Genomic DNA, 15547 nt, shown 5'->3' with positions numbered 1-15547 from the left:
GGGCTGTTACGGCAGAGTATGCACACCCGGTGAGTGCCAGCTACACGAGCCAGTTGGGCAGGGGGTCCCTGTGCCCACCATCCCTGTGCCCACATCGAGAGGCAGCTCCCAGCAGAGCTCCCTGTGTGCATACTTCTCTCGTTCACTCTTGATAGGATTGGCAGCCTCTCTTTTGAGAGGTTCCTTATTCCAACATTAGCTGTCTAGGAACTCACCCCAAGAGTGTGAGGGTCTGCCCTATCTTCCTTGCTGGCCAGCCACATGAAAGAAATGGTGAGGGTTAGCTTTGGGTGACCCAGCTGGTGAACCTAAGAGGAACCTAGCACCTCGGGGTGTGCTCCAAGGACACGTGGGTGGGCTCTGTCTCTCCGTGGGGTACTTGCTCAGCAACCTCCAAATCTCCTCTCTGTCTCTGCAGCAATGTCATGTGATTGAGATCATGCAGGCTGTGCAGCTCAGGGCCTTTCCTGCAAGGACACCCACACTGCAAGGACACCCCGCTGCCAGGACACACAGGGTGGGCTGGCAGCCTGAACCCCAGCTGAGCTCAGGCTGCCTCCAAGAGAAATTTGGAGGCACAGTAACCCAGTTCTTGCTGCTCTATGTACTCAAAGCTAAAGAGCACTTTGGTGACTGGACTTTTATGCAGCCACGAGCACCAGTACAAAGACTGTACCTGAGCAGAGTGATAGTACTTCAATGCAGTGTAACCACCATCCTTTTGGCTGTAGTTGGCTGTAACTCACTCTTCTGCCTAGGAGGCAGAAGAACAGGCCATGCCTCAGGATGGGTGGCTAATCATTTTTCTTAGGTGACAGTAACTTTGCTCACAAAAACACGCACAGAAATATTCAGACGGGTCCTCTCCTCTACCAGCAAGGCCACCTCTCTGCCCAGGTTTACTTTCCTGCTCTGTCTACCAAATCCCCACCTTTTAATGGTACCTAAATTGGAGTTAGGTCTTTCTCTTGACATGAGGCACCAAAGGGAAGACTTGTCCCTCTCCTTGCCATGTATTTACAGGGATGCTTTCCCACACCCATGTGCTGCCCACACAAGCCAGATAATTATGCTGAAACTGCACCTCCAGCCCTCCATGGTCATATGGTTTAACAGCCCATGTGGCTTTTTCTCTTGGTTCCTATCAGCTAACAAGAACCTCTGTTTTTGTATCATTTCACAAATATCACTCCTTTCCCTGGGGTCATTTTAGCTGCATAATAATGATCTGTAAGTGCTAATTGTAATATTCAGCTGACCTTCAAGGTAAATTGTGCTTTGCATTTGCCTTACACACTTTCATAGAAACATAATCCGCTGTCTAACATAAATGATCATTTCCAAAGAACATAATGGTTCTGAGTGCAGACAATAACTGGCTGCAGTTTGCTTCATGAGCAATTTTATTTACATTGACAGCAGCAGAACTAAATTGAAAGGTCTGCTCTTTGGCTGTGGCTGTATCTGTGCTAACGCCAAAAGTCTGTCAGCTTCAGGAAATCAATTCACCTTTGATTTAGCCCTCTGTATTATTAACACAAGAATAATACAGAATATAGATTTCCTGCCCAGATGAAATGTGAATGTCTCTCTTCATGCCAAGGCAAGCACCACCCAAATTATTGAGAAATAACCGTTTGATGGTGGGACAGTGCACCTCTCAGAAGGGCTGTGGGTAGGATTCATACAAATGGAGCTAGCTGGAGATAACTGCCATGCAGGCGTGCTCAGGGTGCCCTGTGGTGTTGTGTTGTGTGGCTATTGGGTCATCTTCATTGCATGCTAAACGTAGCCCTGAGGCAACCTTCACAGACTGGGCTGCCACATAGACTGTAAGTGGCAAGCTAGGTCTTAGATGTGGCTGCAGTACACTGCCTGGAGCAGGTTATGTATGACACAGCCATGTTGCCTAACGTTGGGAAGGATGTATTGCACTCACTGTCTTTCAAAATGCCAGAGGTCACTTTTCCAGAGCAATACAAACAAAGCCACTAGACTGCACAGTCTAAGCAGGTTATTCAAGCGGACCAGTACCTGCCTGACATGGAGATGGGGTGGGATGTCTCAGGCTCACAGTTCTCTCTAAACTCTCCATTCCTGGTGGGGCTTCATGGGTGCAGAGGGAGACTGTCTTGATGCCAAATACACTCCAATTTTTAGAAAATGTTCTTGTTTAAATGTTCATATTATTTTTTTCCTTAATCAGAAGGATAAATCATGGGGTGCTGCACAGAAATTAAGGGAGACAGTCTGCCATTTTATTTGCACAAAGATGCTGTATGAGAGACCCCAGGTATTCCCAGTCCCAAAGAACCTGCAATTTATGTAGAAAGTGAACAGCATGTAAATAACATAGAGAACAATCATAAAAGCTTTGTGGATTATTCAAGAAGAAGGAAGAGGATGATGTCCATTTTATGAGTGGCAAGTGGAAGCAAAGAAAGACTAAGTGAGTTACCCAAGGTCTTTTGCTAAGTATGTCACAAAGCATTTTAGCTGTTAATCTAGTACATTAACATGAAGTCCATTGCTGTGAGCCAGAACCTAGTAGCAGTGGTGGTGCTGAATTTAGGAGCTGTTCCAATTTACCCCCACCTGAAGATTTGGTAAAGGTGAGGGAATCACATAGTAAATTACATTTAGATTTTGCTATGATGAAAGTCTATGAAGAAATAAGCCCAGACAAATTCAGACTAACGGAGTCACAATAATTTGCCAGCTGACACCATTGCTAGCAGAGCACTAAAGAAATATTAAGTGCCTCAAGGTCAGGAAAAAGAAGCTTTTATTGTGAAGACTGAGAGGAAGCCTGTCTCAAGTGCTCCAGCAGCCCCTTGGACTGTCACCAGGAAGACTTAAGACTTTGCAAGTACTCTTTGACCTCCGTCATAGGGAGTGATTGAGAGCTGGTGGCGGTGGTGTGAAGGTGACACACAGCAAGGAGGAGACCAAGAGAAGGAGCTCTGTGCAGCAGTGACACTTGCACATACAGTCACGGGCTGATGTACAGCCTTACTTACTGGTGCCTCGTGTTCTGGAAAAGAACAGTAAGAATAACTGTTAATAAAAATAAATATACATTAATTCAATAGTGACCTAATAAAAAAGTATAGGAAAAATATATTATTGAGTTTCCTTTTTTTTTTTTCTCCAGAAAGTATAAAAATAGTCAAAAAAATGTCAGTGGAAGAGAGGGAGCTGAGTGAATAAAAATTAAGCATCTAGTGATCACAAGAAATTTATAACCAGAACCCCAAGACTTTTTGCTGTTATCTTGAAGGCCAGTTTGCACCACAACATGGAGTACAACCCAGAGAGACCCCAGAGCTAGTGGCAGCAAGGAGCCAGACCTGTCAGACTGTTCATAGCTCCATGTTAACACAAAACTGTGCTAGACCCTGTGGTTTTAACAACAGCCAGCTCAGCAATCCATTGCCCCAAGGAAAGAAACCATGGCACAAGCAGGTGCAGCAAGAGGAAGGGAAGGGAAGGACAGGTTGCAAGGAAGCAAGAGTGTGTCTCAAAGAAGGGGGAGGACGTAATGGGGCAAGAGCTTAGGAGCACCCCCAGCAGCATCATGTCAGAGGCCACCCAGTTGTTTGCTCGGGGAAGGTAGAAGTGAGTAGGACCAGATAAAATGGCTGGGTTGGCACTGTGCACAGCCACTAGACCAGGTACTGCACCTCGTGCTAGGCTAGCAAGGTCTGGAGCAGCTCCTTCTCTGCCCTGGAGTGGGAGTGGCAAGGAGAAGATCTCCAGGGCTTAGAAAGACTGAACCATCCCACCAGGTCTTTGTCCCTTGTGTAAGAGCTCCCTGAGTCACATGGACTCTCCCTGGAGCTAACAGTTCATGCAAGCAGCCCAAAGCCCTGGCAGTCCTCCCCCATCTGAATTTTACCCTAGAATGCTAAGACATTACCTGTGTTATTTCTAAAGACAATTATTCATTTCATTACCCACACCCCTGCAGATTTTTTTCAGAAAGATTTCAGAAAAATGTTTAACAATTACAACCAAATTACAACCAATCTTTTTTTAAAAAATATGATTAAAATTTTGTATCTAAACCCAAAAGGTAAACATTTGCTGGCTTCCTTGACGACCATTTTTATTTTTATTTTTTAGATCAGCTCTATTGTCAATTAGCCACTCTTCTGATGTGAGAATTCTGACAGTAAGAATAGGAGAGATTTGCAACAAATGCCTCCAATTTAAAAGCAGAAAAACACAGCAGGAGCAAGTGATGTCCAAATTATGAAGACCGCTTCAGTTCAGTCCAGGATGGTAATCACGGTTCCATAGAGGGAAGGAAGATGTGTGTCCTACCATTATAATAGGGCATTATGCTATCATACATTGAATATGTATTCCCATAGAGGGATTTTTCCTTCATCAGGCCTTCAATTTAAAGGGCTCTGCTGTTTCAAGAAGTGCTGTTCATGTCTCAGCAACGCCACATGATTTAGACATTAGATGCAATCAAATCTATTAAGGAGTGTAGTTTAATAATCTGCATCCTCTTTCACTTCATTTTGTATTTATTGCCACAGTATGCAGCAAATGTGAGGCGTTTCATGGCTAACAAGATTCAGAAAGGTATAAAAAAAAAAAAAGAATTGAAGATGGTTTTGTTTTGCTGGTTTCACACAGTTCATAATGGGACACTCTGCACAGCGTGAGGTTCACAGAGCTGGGCTCATTCCAGGAGGAAAATAGTAAATGTGTAATAGGTTTATAATCTGTGAGATACAGCTCAAGTGCCCTGCTATCACCAAATGGGTCCTGGAAAACTTTCCTTTTTTTCCTGTTTCAGACACACTCATACATGTATGGTTTATTAAATCTTTTTGCATCTTGTTAAATTACATTAAGGGGGGGTAACCAGAAAAATTCCTGTGCCTGCAGAAGGTTTAACCAGTGCTGTGCCCTGGCCTATCCACCAGCAAAGGACAGTTACATTCCCAAAAATCTTAAGGGTAAAAAGCTGTTGCAGCAAAACATTTAAGGAATGTCTCAGCTGTGTTTGCATCTCCTCACAGCTACTTATTTGCATATTGTAAAGCACTTTTTGAGCCTCAGCTGCAGAGCTCTAAAGGAGTGCCAGCGAAGGAATAGGAGGAGAGCAGTCTCCTTCTCTCAGCCCTGCCTGAGCACTGCTGCTCCAGGGGAAAAAGAGGACTGGCAGCCGAGTCCCTGCTTGCTTCCACTGCTCCATAGTTACCTCTGGGTAACTATTGACGTCGGGGGTGTTTCTCCCAATTTTGCACCTATCTGAGGGGAGAGCAGCATGAATAATTTCTGATCACTCCCTGCTGAGCTAGATTTGATCAGGTGTCCATCAGGGAAAGCCTCCATCCCACCAGAGCCATCAGCGCCTCCATTTCAAGCCAGTTCCTGGCAAAAGCAACTTGCAGCAGGTGGCCAGTGGGTCCCTCTGAGAGGCCAACATCTGCAGGTCACCTGCAGTTGCCCGCTACTCATCCAAGAGCCATAAAGTTGGGGATGCTCCTTCTTAGCCAAGTCATGCCATAAATATATTGAGGGGGTTGTTTTGCCACCTGCTCCCATTCCCTCACCTCCAGCAATGACATTCAAAACAACTGTGCCATTCATCCACAAAAAGCTTTAATAAACACCTCACTGAGCTTTGCTGCCAATAAATGGCAGCACAGCAAAGTATTGATACAGAAGCTCAGACTGATAGGGAGGACAGGAGGTGCATGTCCTTCTCACTGCACTTTACCTGCCCACCAAGCATGGTCGGGGCTGCTATTTGGCCCTGCAGGAATTTCAAAAGAGGAAGGGCAGTTGCAAGGTTTCTGCTGAGCTTCCAGCCTCCAGAAATGCCAAAGCTAACAAAAAAAAAAAAAATCAGTCAATCGTAAAGTAGTGGGATTTTTCAAGGTGGAGAAGCTTATTCAGCTATTGAGGCCATCTCTCCTGAAAGCCTGGCCAGCAGGTTTGACTTCTGTGTTTAAATATTTCCCCAGCGTAAGAACATGTCCAAAGTCTGCTACCAAAGAGGTTTTAGCACACAGAAATCTCCATAGTAAATTACTCGTGGTGTCTTAACCTAAGCAGACTCCGTTTGTAGTGGTTTCCCCAGAGAGGCACTGGAATGAACAGGGTGCAGGGCTTGAGCACTCCTTCCAGCCTTACAGCCCAGACTTGGAGGTACATGTTCCAGGGGACCTAAAAGGGGACTGCAGCAATCCCTCGAGCTATGGCCCTGGGTAACCCACCCCAGTGGTGCATGCTGGCGATGTAGTCATTGCAGCAGGCAGTCCCCACCGCCACGATGCTGGCTGAGCCATGCCACGGGGCTGGACCGAGGAAAGGTATGTACAGTGTTGGCAAACCATGCCTCTGATCACCGCATAGCTAATCCATCCATCCATCCACGTCATCTGCCACAAACCAAACAAGGAAGATACATTTTCCTGGGATAAGGGAGGTTTGGCCCATCCTACTCAGTACCTTCCTAATTCTTTCTGGTTGTAGCTGAATGTTGTTTCTCAGGAAAGCCCATCCAGCCAGTAGCTGTTTGCCTCAGCACTCAAAGCCTTTCCTATTTGCAGTTATTTCAGTTGCTGCACCTCCATGACAGGGCTGATAGATTCAATTCTGATGGCAGCAGGACTGGGTGACAGCTGAAAACAAAAAGTACAAGCGATCCTGACAGTGCCTTACTTCAAAGAAAAGAAAAGGCAAGGTAGGAAAATGTTCTTGAGGCAATCTGGTGAAAGGGAGCTGCTGCTGAGCTGCTGCATTCACCTGGGTTTTCCAAAGGTCACTCTCATCCTCCCTCTTTGCGCTGTCTCTCATAGACCATCCGTGGTTCAGATAACACAGCCTTTATTGGGCTCCCCACCTGTCTCAGCAAAACCTGATTATATATATTTTCCTTTTGCAAACATTTCCTCTCCTTGTTCTCTTCCTTACCTCTATCCTTTCATTCATCTCAAGCGGTCAAAACTGCTGCATAGTTAAGGGCGGCTCTTATCCCAGGAACAGCTGAATCCAATCCCACCAGAACTTTATAAACGTCATTAAAATCTTTCTTTCTGGTCTGCCCTGATAGTGACCTGCAGTTGTGGTATCCTGCAACCAAGGTTTATGAGAACAGTAACCTACAAAGCAACAGTATCTCTTATTTGTTATTGAAATAACACTAGCAAGACAACATTATTTAGTTATTGTAAAATATAAAACAGAAAAAATGGCTATTACCTTGCACGTTGTAACTCTCCTACTCACACCGCTTCATAGTCAGCCCAGTTGCTGCTCTATAGCATGTCTAAACATTAGTGGAAAAAATAGTATCTATGGAAACTTGTTGCTACATGTAACAAGATTTCATATACATAGACATATTTACATATATTTATATTTGTATATATACATGTCTTTTACTAACTTATTACAGAGTTCCCATGCATTTGTATGCCTGCACAGTAGCCCTTGGTGGGGCTGTTGCTGGCTGCCCTCAAGCTTGCAGACAGGCAAGTAGCAACTTGGGTTGAGTATGGAAAAGAGCACAGAAAAGAAAGTTCAAAGTCCTTTACAAAGTAACATCCGTTTCCAACTCAATAATATTTTCAAATATTCTAATCTTGTTAGGTATTATTTTGATACTTAATAATCTATACTGATCTTATTTCATATAGTAGTGAACTCTTAAACCTCCTTTGCATTACACACGCATGTGTGTGTGCGCACAGATAAAAAATTCAACTACAAAATTCTCTGTTGAGATGCCACCAGCTAAAAGGTATTGGAGACACCACTTTGTATTCCCTTGCATGAACATCATAGTTCAGCAAAGCATTCAAACACATGCTTAGTCTTGGAAACCTCACTGATTGCTGTGTGACTCTTGCTGGGTCTAGAGTTAAGAATAGGCTTGAACCAGACATAAAATTGTGTCTCTCTCACAGTCTCCTATGGGAATATGAGCATTATGAGCTAAAAAAGTATGCCCCTCTTTTATTCACTCCGGGATTTAAAAAAAAGACAGTGAAAAAATACTTATACAATTAAATATAAACAAAATACTGCATCTTGTCCCTATTCCTGGTTCTCAACATTTTAAAGAGCTCTGTGGAGCCCTAGGATCCGCAAATATCAAACTGGGTGCATTAGCAGGATTACTGTAGGACAGATGTGTGAAATGTTCCTTCTCTGCCCTGCTGCAGTGCTGCACCCAGATTTGAAAACTGTTCTTTGAGAAAGATGTAAACTGACTAACTAAAAAATACTTATCAGCATAACAACAAGGATCACCAGATATCTAAAAAGTCCGACTTAATTTGGAAAGACTGAAAGAAATGAACTGGTTTAAGTCCAATGATTGAAAGAGAGAGGAATTAGAATAGCAGATTTCATATGCACTGAAGATAGCTGCAAAGTGAGTCATAAATAAATAAATGCATGTCCACTGTGGATAGAAGAAGGTATTGACTTAAAAGCAAGAAAGAAGGATTTAAGTGAGACATCAGGAAAAAACTGGCAAGGCCCTGAATAGACTAACATCTCTCAGGAACGGTTCTGGTAAAACTGATTCTGCCCTGAGGATGGATCTGGGTGAGGTGATGTGTCGCTGTCCTTTCCTCCTGCGTTTTTTACTACAGAAGGTGGTACCCCTTGGAGGAAGTTATGTCCTAGAAATGTTTTTCCAGCCACTCTTCCAGCCACTGGAAATAACATTACTCTTTGGCAGTGCCAAAAGAGACTGGTCAATTTAATTGTAGTGCTTCCCCCTTTCATAGGCTGGGATTTTGAGGGGATCCTAAAGTTGCTCAACTTCCTTAGACTTTCTATGAGATTTGGACCTTTGGGTGTTACTGATTTTGTGTTTGTTAAAATAAGATTGCAATTGCAGTGATAAAGGCATTAATATTAGCATCTTATCTAGGTAGCAGAGCAGTAAGCAGGCTACTCTCTGTTCTGGTTCTCTTTTTATCAAGGGCATGTCCTCATGACTAGGAGGGGATGGTCGTGTGGTCCAAACAGTAGGAAAAGCCAATCCTGGTGAGTCCCACATGAGTTACTAAGTCTTACTCTGCCTGCTCTGAGCATTGCTATGAATGCTGAGGAGGTAATTCCTGATTTTTGGTGTTGTACCCAAATTGTGATCTTTGCACTAGCAGCTGTGACATCACCTTTGTGGCCTTTGTGTTTAACCTTGCAGAGAACTGCTGGAGGCTCTGGAGGATGATTTAGCACTTTTGCCAGTACAAAGTAGGCTGGAATGAGCAAATGGACCTTGCCTTCAGTCACTCCACAGCAGAGGCAGCTAGCTCCAGCTGGAAAGGTTTGTAAGTCTCACCTTACTTGAGACTGTATTTCTATAGCAATCAAGCCACTAATACTGTTACTATTAATATTATTAATATTACTGTTAATATTCTGCTTCCAAGATCTGTATTAAACAACAATTAACAGACTTGGGCTTTAAATTGGGTGTGACCAAAATAATGACAATGACACAATATACCGCACATTGCAATTTTCCAAATTAATTGGCTTCCAGCTGCATAACTCATTGTAGAAATGGAAAGCAACAGACTTGGACACTGCAAAGAGTGAACTCCGCTTTGTGGCTGACTCTGGGGTTTGTCATGACTGAAAAACGGGCAACTTTTTCACCTTATACAAGCAAAAGACATCCTGGGGAAGAGGTGGAGAGTGGTATACAAACTATGATACAAACTTTTCCACATTACTCCATAAAGCAGCAGGCTGTGTTTTAGACCACTTATCCCTGAAATTTTCTCCTCTTTAGTAAATTGTCATTTGTTTTCTACCATTCAAAACCATCCAGATACATCCTCTTATGCTGAAACAGACCACCCTGTGTTCTCCGCACAAAAAAGTAATTGGCTTTAAGTGCAAACAGAGAGATACCTAAATAAAACCTCCTTCCTGGTCTGCATAGATAGGCAGCAGAAAATGGGATGACTTTGGGGGTGAGATATCTTGCAGAGAAAAGAAGTTTCTGGAAGGTCATTCCCAGCAGGACAGAGATGCATTAGAATAGCCTTGTATTCAAGCACCACTGCTTATTTCCAAGGAGAGTGGCAATTTCACTTTCATTGTCCTGGGAGATAATAACCTCCTTAAAATAGAGTATTTCACACTCCTCTGTAGGGTAACCATGTGACTCCAAGGAAAATGGGCAAGCCCAGAGCAGAGGGCATCTCTGCGCTGTGCAGAGAGCATCTTCACCAGCAACGCGGCACAAAACCCATTGAGATGCAGAGAAGCCCTCACACTCCCTTGGCATTGGCTTATGCTGCTTCTCAGTTCTGTATCCGTGGTGATGTGAGCCTGACCCCCTGTTTGGCCCTCCAGTGTTTTGTGTGGTTCCAAGGCAAAAATCAGTTGGTTATCCAATCATTAAATTCACCTTACTTGAGACTGTATTTCTATAGCAATCAAGCCACTAATACTGTTACTATTAATATTATTAATATTACTGTTAATACTCTGCTTCCAAGATCGAGCAGAGCTGCATAAGGGTTTGTTCAGAAATAAGACGTCCTCCGTAGGTTTCTAAACATCCCATTGAAAACCTCAATATACTTGAAGCTCCTTTTTACTCCAGTCTGTCACTTCACCCTGTGGGAAAGGCAAGATGCAGGGAGGCAGAGAGGGTAGGAGGATAGGAGAGCCAGCAAGAGAACAGAAAGATCAAGGAAACCTGTGCAAAATCCAGGCACACCACCAGCCTCACTTGTGTGATCTGTACCATTGTCGGTCACAGCAAGCCAATTAGACTTTCTCAGCACAGCGCCTATTCATAAGCCTGAATACCTTCTCTTGTTCAAGTGCTGCCAACAAAGAACTTTGCTCCTAGCTGTCCAAATATTCTATAATTAAGATGAATTAGCAAGTGGAGAAGCAACTGCAGCAAGAAGAAATAAGAAGGAAGCAATTGTGCAGAATACTAAATTCCTTCCTCAAGCTTTAAGTCTGAACTGACAGACCTGTGCACTTTCTTCTTTACTAGCTTTTCTTTTCCTCTTTTTTTTTTTCCTTTGGTAACAGAAGAGTGAAAAGGACACAACCCACTAGCTACTAAACTGAAGCACTATTTCTCTCTTATCTTTTTTTTTTTCCATGCTACTCTTTACAGAGCCCTTTACACTTACAGAACTTCTCCCCATTTCCTCCCTGAAACACTGATTAAACTAGAAGAGCCAGGTGTGATGGGAAGCAAGCAAACAGGGGAAATGTGTTCCTGCCACCTAGAGTCTGAAAACACTGCTCTGGTCATCAGAAAGTAAGTGCTCTTTCTCTAGGAGAAAGCAGAGATTTAAATGGCTTTCATCCTTGAATTTGAAGTGACCATAAGTATCCTCCAAGAGATGGGAAGGGGAAAGGGGATCTTTCTTAACCTAGATGTTCTCTTCTGTCTCTCCCTTTTGGTCTACTAGCAAGATGTGATGTTTGGATGTGTCAGACTCATGTCCAGGAGCAGCTCTTTCTTGACTTTTCCCCCTGCATGTCCCAAGCGCAGTGGAAAAACTGAGCAACCAAATGGCAGCAACAAGCCTACATGGACATACCTTACCCTTCTTAGAAGATTTTTCAGTCTCACAGGGTCCTCAGCCCTCAGAAAAGGCTGTGAGATGCTTCTTCTCTAGCCCTGTTTGTGCTGTTGGCTGCTGGAACTGCTCCTCCCCACAAACAACAAAACAGAAGATATAATAGACAAGATAAACACTTTGGATCTAATTCTGGGAGAAGAGCAAGTCTGGGCTGAGCCCATGGGTGACAGAACCCTACAGCTCCCTCCTTGAGCATTTTTTGGGTGATCACGGGACTTTTAATCTGTCAGCTACATGTTTTGGAACAGTTTCCTGACACCCCCAGGAATGTGAGCAGATTAAGGTTAGTTTTCTGGCCTATGTGAGAACAGGTTGCTCAGTCCAAGACAGCTTGGGGCATGAAACCTCTCTCAGGAACTACTATCTAAGTAAAGAAATTCTGTGAGGTTAAGGCAGCAGCTGAAGTGGCTATTTCTAAGGATTGCAACCCCATATTTTGGCACTTACCTGTCTCTTCAGCCATCCTTTAGGGACATAAATCCCAGGAGAGTCCTTAGGCCATTCCTAAAATGGTTTGCTAGATGTGACTGAACTGTGTCATAGGTGTAAAAAGAGCCTTGGTCAGCAGGGATTTCTGCTCACAAGAGAAAGGGCAGTTCTGGAGCTGGCCTAGAGACTAAGAAAAGAGGTTTAGTTTGTTTGGGGTATGCAATAATACTATTCAATTTTTTTAAAAAACTCAAATTGTTTAGGAGAACTTTATTTCCTCTTGCTGTTATGGGAGGTTTGGGCTTTTTCTCCCTCTGGTGGATTTCTGCTTCTCTGATGCAGGACACATCTTTACTCCTTGGCTAATAAAAGCTCTTCATCTGGCAGATGAAATGGGCCGTTGGTCTTTAAAAAGAACAGAAAGATGTGGCTTTAAGTGTAAAAGACTGTAAGTAAAGGCTTGTTAGGGCTAGGTGGACCTTTCAGTGTGGTTTTGCTACACATTTCTTGGTGGGAGGTAAAAGGGGAAATGGGCTTGAGGCAGCCCATTTTGCTGGCAAACAAGTTAAAGAGGCTAGAAAGCTGCTCAGCTTCTTTCATCCTGGGAAAAAAACTTGCCCAGTTCAATCCCCAGCACCCTCCTTTCCCAGAGAGCTCCTGTAATCAGATTCAGCCATTCAGAGATGCTGAGAAGTAACGGCTGTATGGGAAGTTCAATACAGAGAACATTCAGTATCCAGCCACCCCTGGCCCCAAGGTTCATCATCATTGCAGAAATGTAGCCGTGTTCCTCATTACAAGCAAGATTGATGTGTTTAGATCGCCCTGCAGCTCTCCTTAATCAGCTATCTAATTTTAGGCCTCTGCATCAAGGCTGGGGAAGGGAAGAGGGAGGGATGATATTGACAAAGTTCTTAAAATACTATAGCAAAACCCTACACTTGTTAATCATTCTCTTTATCCAATTTATACCCAAAAGATATAAACTGCTCTTCCCTCCCTCAACTCCTTTATTCCCTCCAGGATTCACATTGCAAAGAGCTAAGATCAACTGCAAAAAAACTTTGATGAAGTTTCACATTGGATTTAGGTTCTTTGTACAGGATACCTCATTGCAGCAGTGTGCTGACTTAACCCTTCCTTAGCTTCTTGGTTGCAATAGAGAGAGCCTCAGCTCTCAAGCACTATTGGTCTGTCCTATTGTCCGTCACAACCCCAGCAACTTTCCGTCCTTTTGGCTCATTTCAACTACATTTGATGAAGGAGTTTTTTGACAGCAGATAGCCAGAAATGTTGGGTAGCTCCTGTTGGGAAACCCAGGGACTGCAGTCCCAGAAAGCACAAGAGCATTCTGACTCCTGCAGGCTGGTGATTTATTTCTATGTCTCTCTGGAAGACAAATGTCAATAAAAAGTTATTACAACTCTTTCTTTTCCTATAAAACCAAGTCAATAGTATATTATTGCAGTGGCTTGTTTTAAAGGAAAGCCTGGCAGCCAAAACCACACAAAGAAATAAGAAGGGGACTGGAAGGATTCTCCTAAATACAGAAGGTCTGTGTTTATCCATCAAGTGTGTCTGAGGCAGCAGTTCAGGATCTGAATGTCATAAAGATGGACTTGATGCACAGCCTAGATGGCCTTATGGTCTTTCACAGCAGCACTAGCCAGGGAAGTGCAACAGTCCCTCCCAGCTAGAGCCCTGCTGCAGCTCTCCTCCCTTTGGGCCATAGGCAAGATCCTCACAGACTGAAAATCACTGTACTAGGTTATTCTTCAGTGTTGAATTTGATTATTTTCAAGCCAGAAGTGACCTAACTTGATTCTTTATTTACTACAGGTCATTCAGATTTATGCTGAAGAGCTAGTGCACTTTGGGCTGAAATCCAAACAGCAAGCAGAGCTGCAAGAAAAGTATTACACATGCTCTACAGCTGAAGTACAGAACAGAACTGCCTACAAAATCTGTCCAAGGTGATCTCATTACCTGTTTGGTGGGCATCCCGTCACCTGTCTGCCTATGTCACAACCTTTATCCATATCTTAGCATATCTGAATGCCTATTGAATAGAGTTGCTTAACAGTGGTGTAAACCCTACAGTTTGACAGCTGTGAGAACCCCCATCACCCAAAGATCTAATCTGAGACATTTGGTGTGCGCCCAGCAAAAGTTGGTCCTCACTCAAAATTGATTTCCACTGCTGCAGTATTTTGCCTGTGCTACAAAAACCCTTCCAATGAGCATGAGTCTCTTGCATCTCTCATCACCAACATGAGATGGGTCTCCAGCTAATGCTTCTTGGACCACCAATGTTCATTTCTTATCACAATCAACCTTTAGCTAAATTAACAGCATTTGTTGGGAGTACTCACAAGAACTTGTTCAATTTGTATCAGCAACCACAGTCCCAAAAGCTTTTGTTTCAGCTGAAAGAATATGAGAGCAGATGAAGTAAAGTTAGTTGTTTCACACTAGATATGCTCTACCAAGCCTTCACTCTTTGGATCAAACAAAGCATTTGGAAAAGGGTGGAACAGAAGGAAGGAAAATCTATGAAAAAATGCCTGTCCAAGGTGTCTTTACAGATCCATGGTTTGTATGTATACTACAGGTATCACAGAGAGACAAAGTGAGGCAGGAAGGAGTAGGTCAGGAGAGAGGGTCTGTAACCTAGCAAGCTAATCCAGGTGACAAACTGGAGAGACCGTTCCTTTGCTTACATAGTCCAAATGAAAGATATGCATTTCCCAGAGTAGTAGAGAGAAAAACTTATCAGTCTGATGTTCACTAACCTCATTACTGTATAATTGATGGCAGAAAGAAGCAGGGATGGGCTGGTTACAGCTAGTCCATTAATCAGGTCCCTGGTGAAGCATCTCAGCTAGAGTTGAAATTAACGTTAGCAAATTAATTGGGACTTCACAATAGAAACCGCAAAGCATATGGTGGCAGCTAATGGAGAGGCTGTAGGGCTGAAGCCTCTGAAACTTCGTGTCTTCCTGAAATCTAATTAGACCCTAATGGAAGGAAGACTGAGTGAAGGCTCTTAATTGAAAATTACACTTCCAGTTCAATCAAAGCCTGCTTCCGTGTTGCTATTAACGGCCATTTAAAAATAGCTGAATTCTACAGTGACCTTGCATACAAAGTGTTCGCTTACAGAGAGTAGCTGTATGAATAATCAATGGGTGCCTCAGTGATGGATTTGGACCTGTTCTGTAATAATTTATGACTAGTGTGTATTGACCTGGTTACCGGGATGTTGTCTGTACGAATGAATATATGGTTTAATTTAATAGGAGCTGTCCAGAAAGAACAAACAAGCAGGTAAAAATGTCTCAAGGCAAGCCACTCCTTGGCAAACACTTCAGAAGTGTTAAGAGACAATGCACAGACAGGAAACAGCCTGGAAACAGTCACGTACCTAAAAGGAAAAACTTTTTCCAAAGAAGGAAATAATTGTTCTCCAGGTGACATATAAAAGCCCAGACTCAGTTTCACCTAAC

This window comes from Aptenodytes patagonicus, chromosome 6 (genome assembly GCF_965638725.1).
Source record: "Aptenodytes patagonicus chromosome 6, bAptPat1.pri.cur, whole genome shotgun sequence".
In the NCBI taxonomy this organism is placed as follows: Eukaryota; Metazoa; Chordata; class Aves; order Sphenisciformes; family Spheniscidae; genus Aptenodytes; species Aptenodytes patagonicus.
This window is presented reverse-complemented; position numbering follows the sequence as displayed.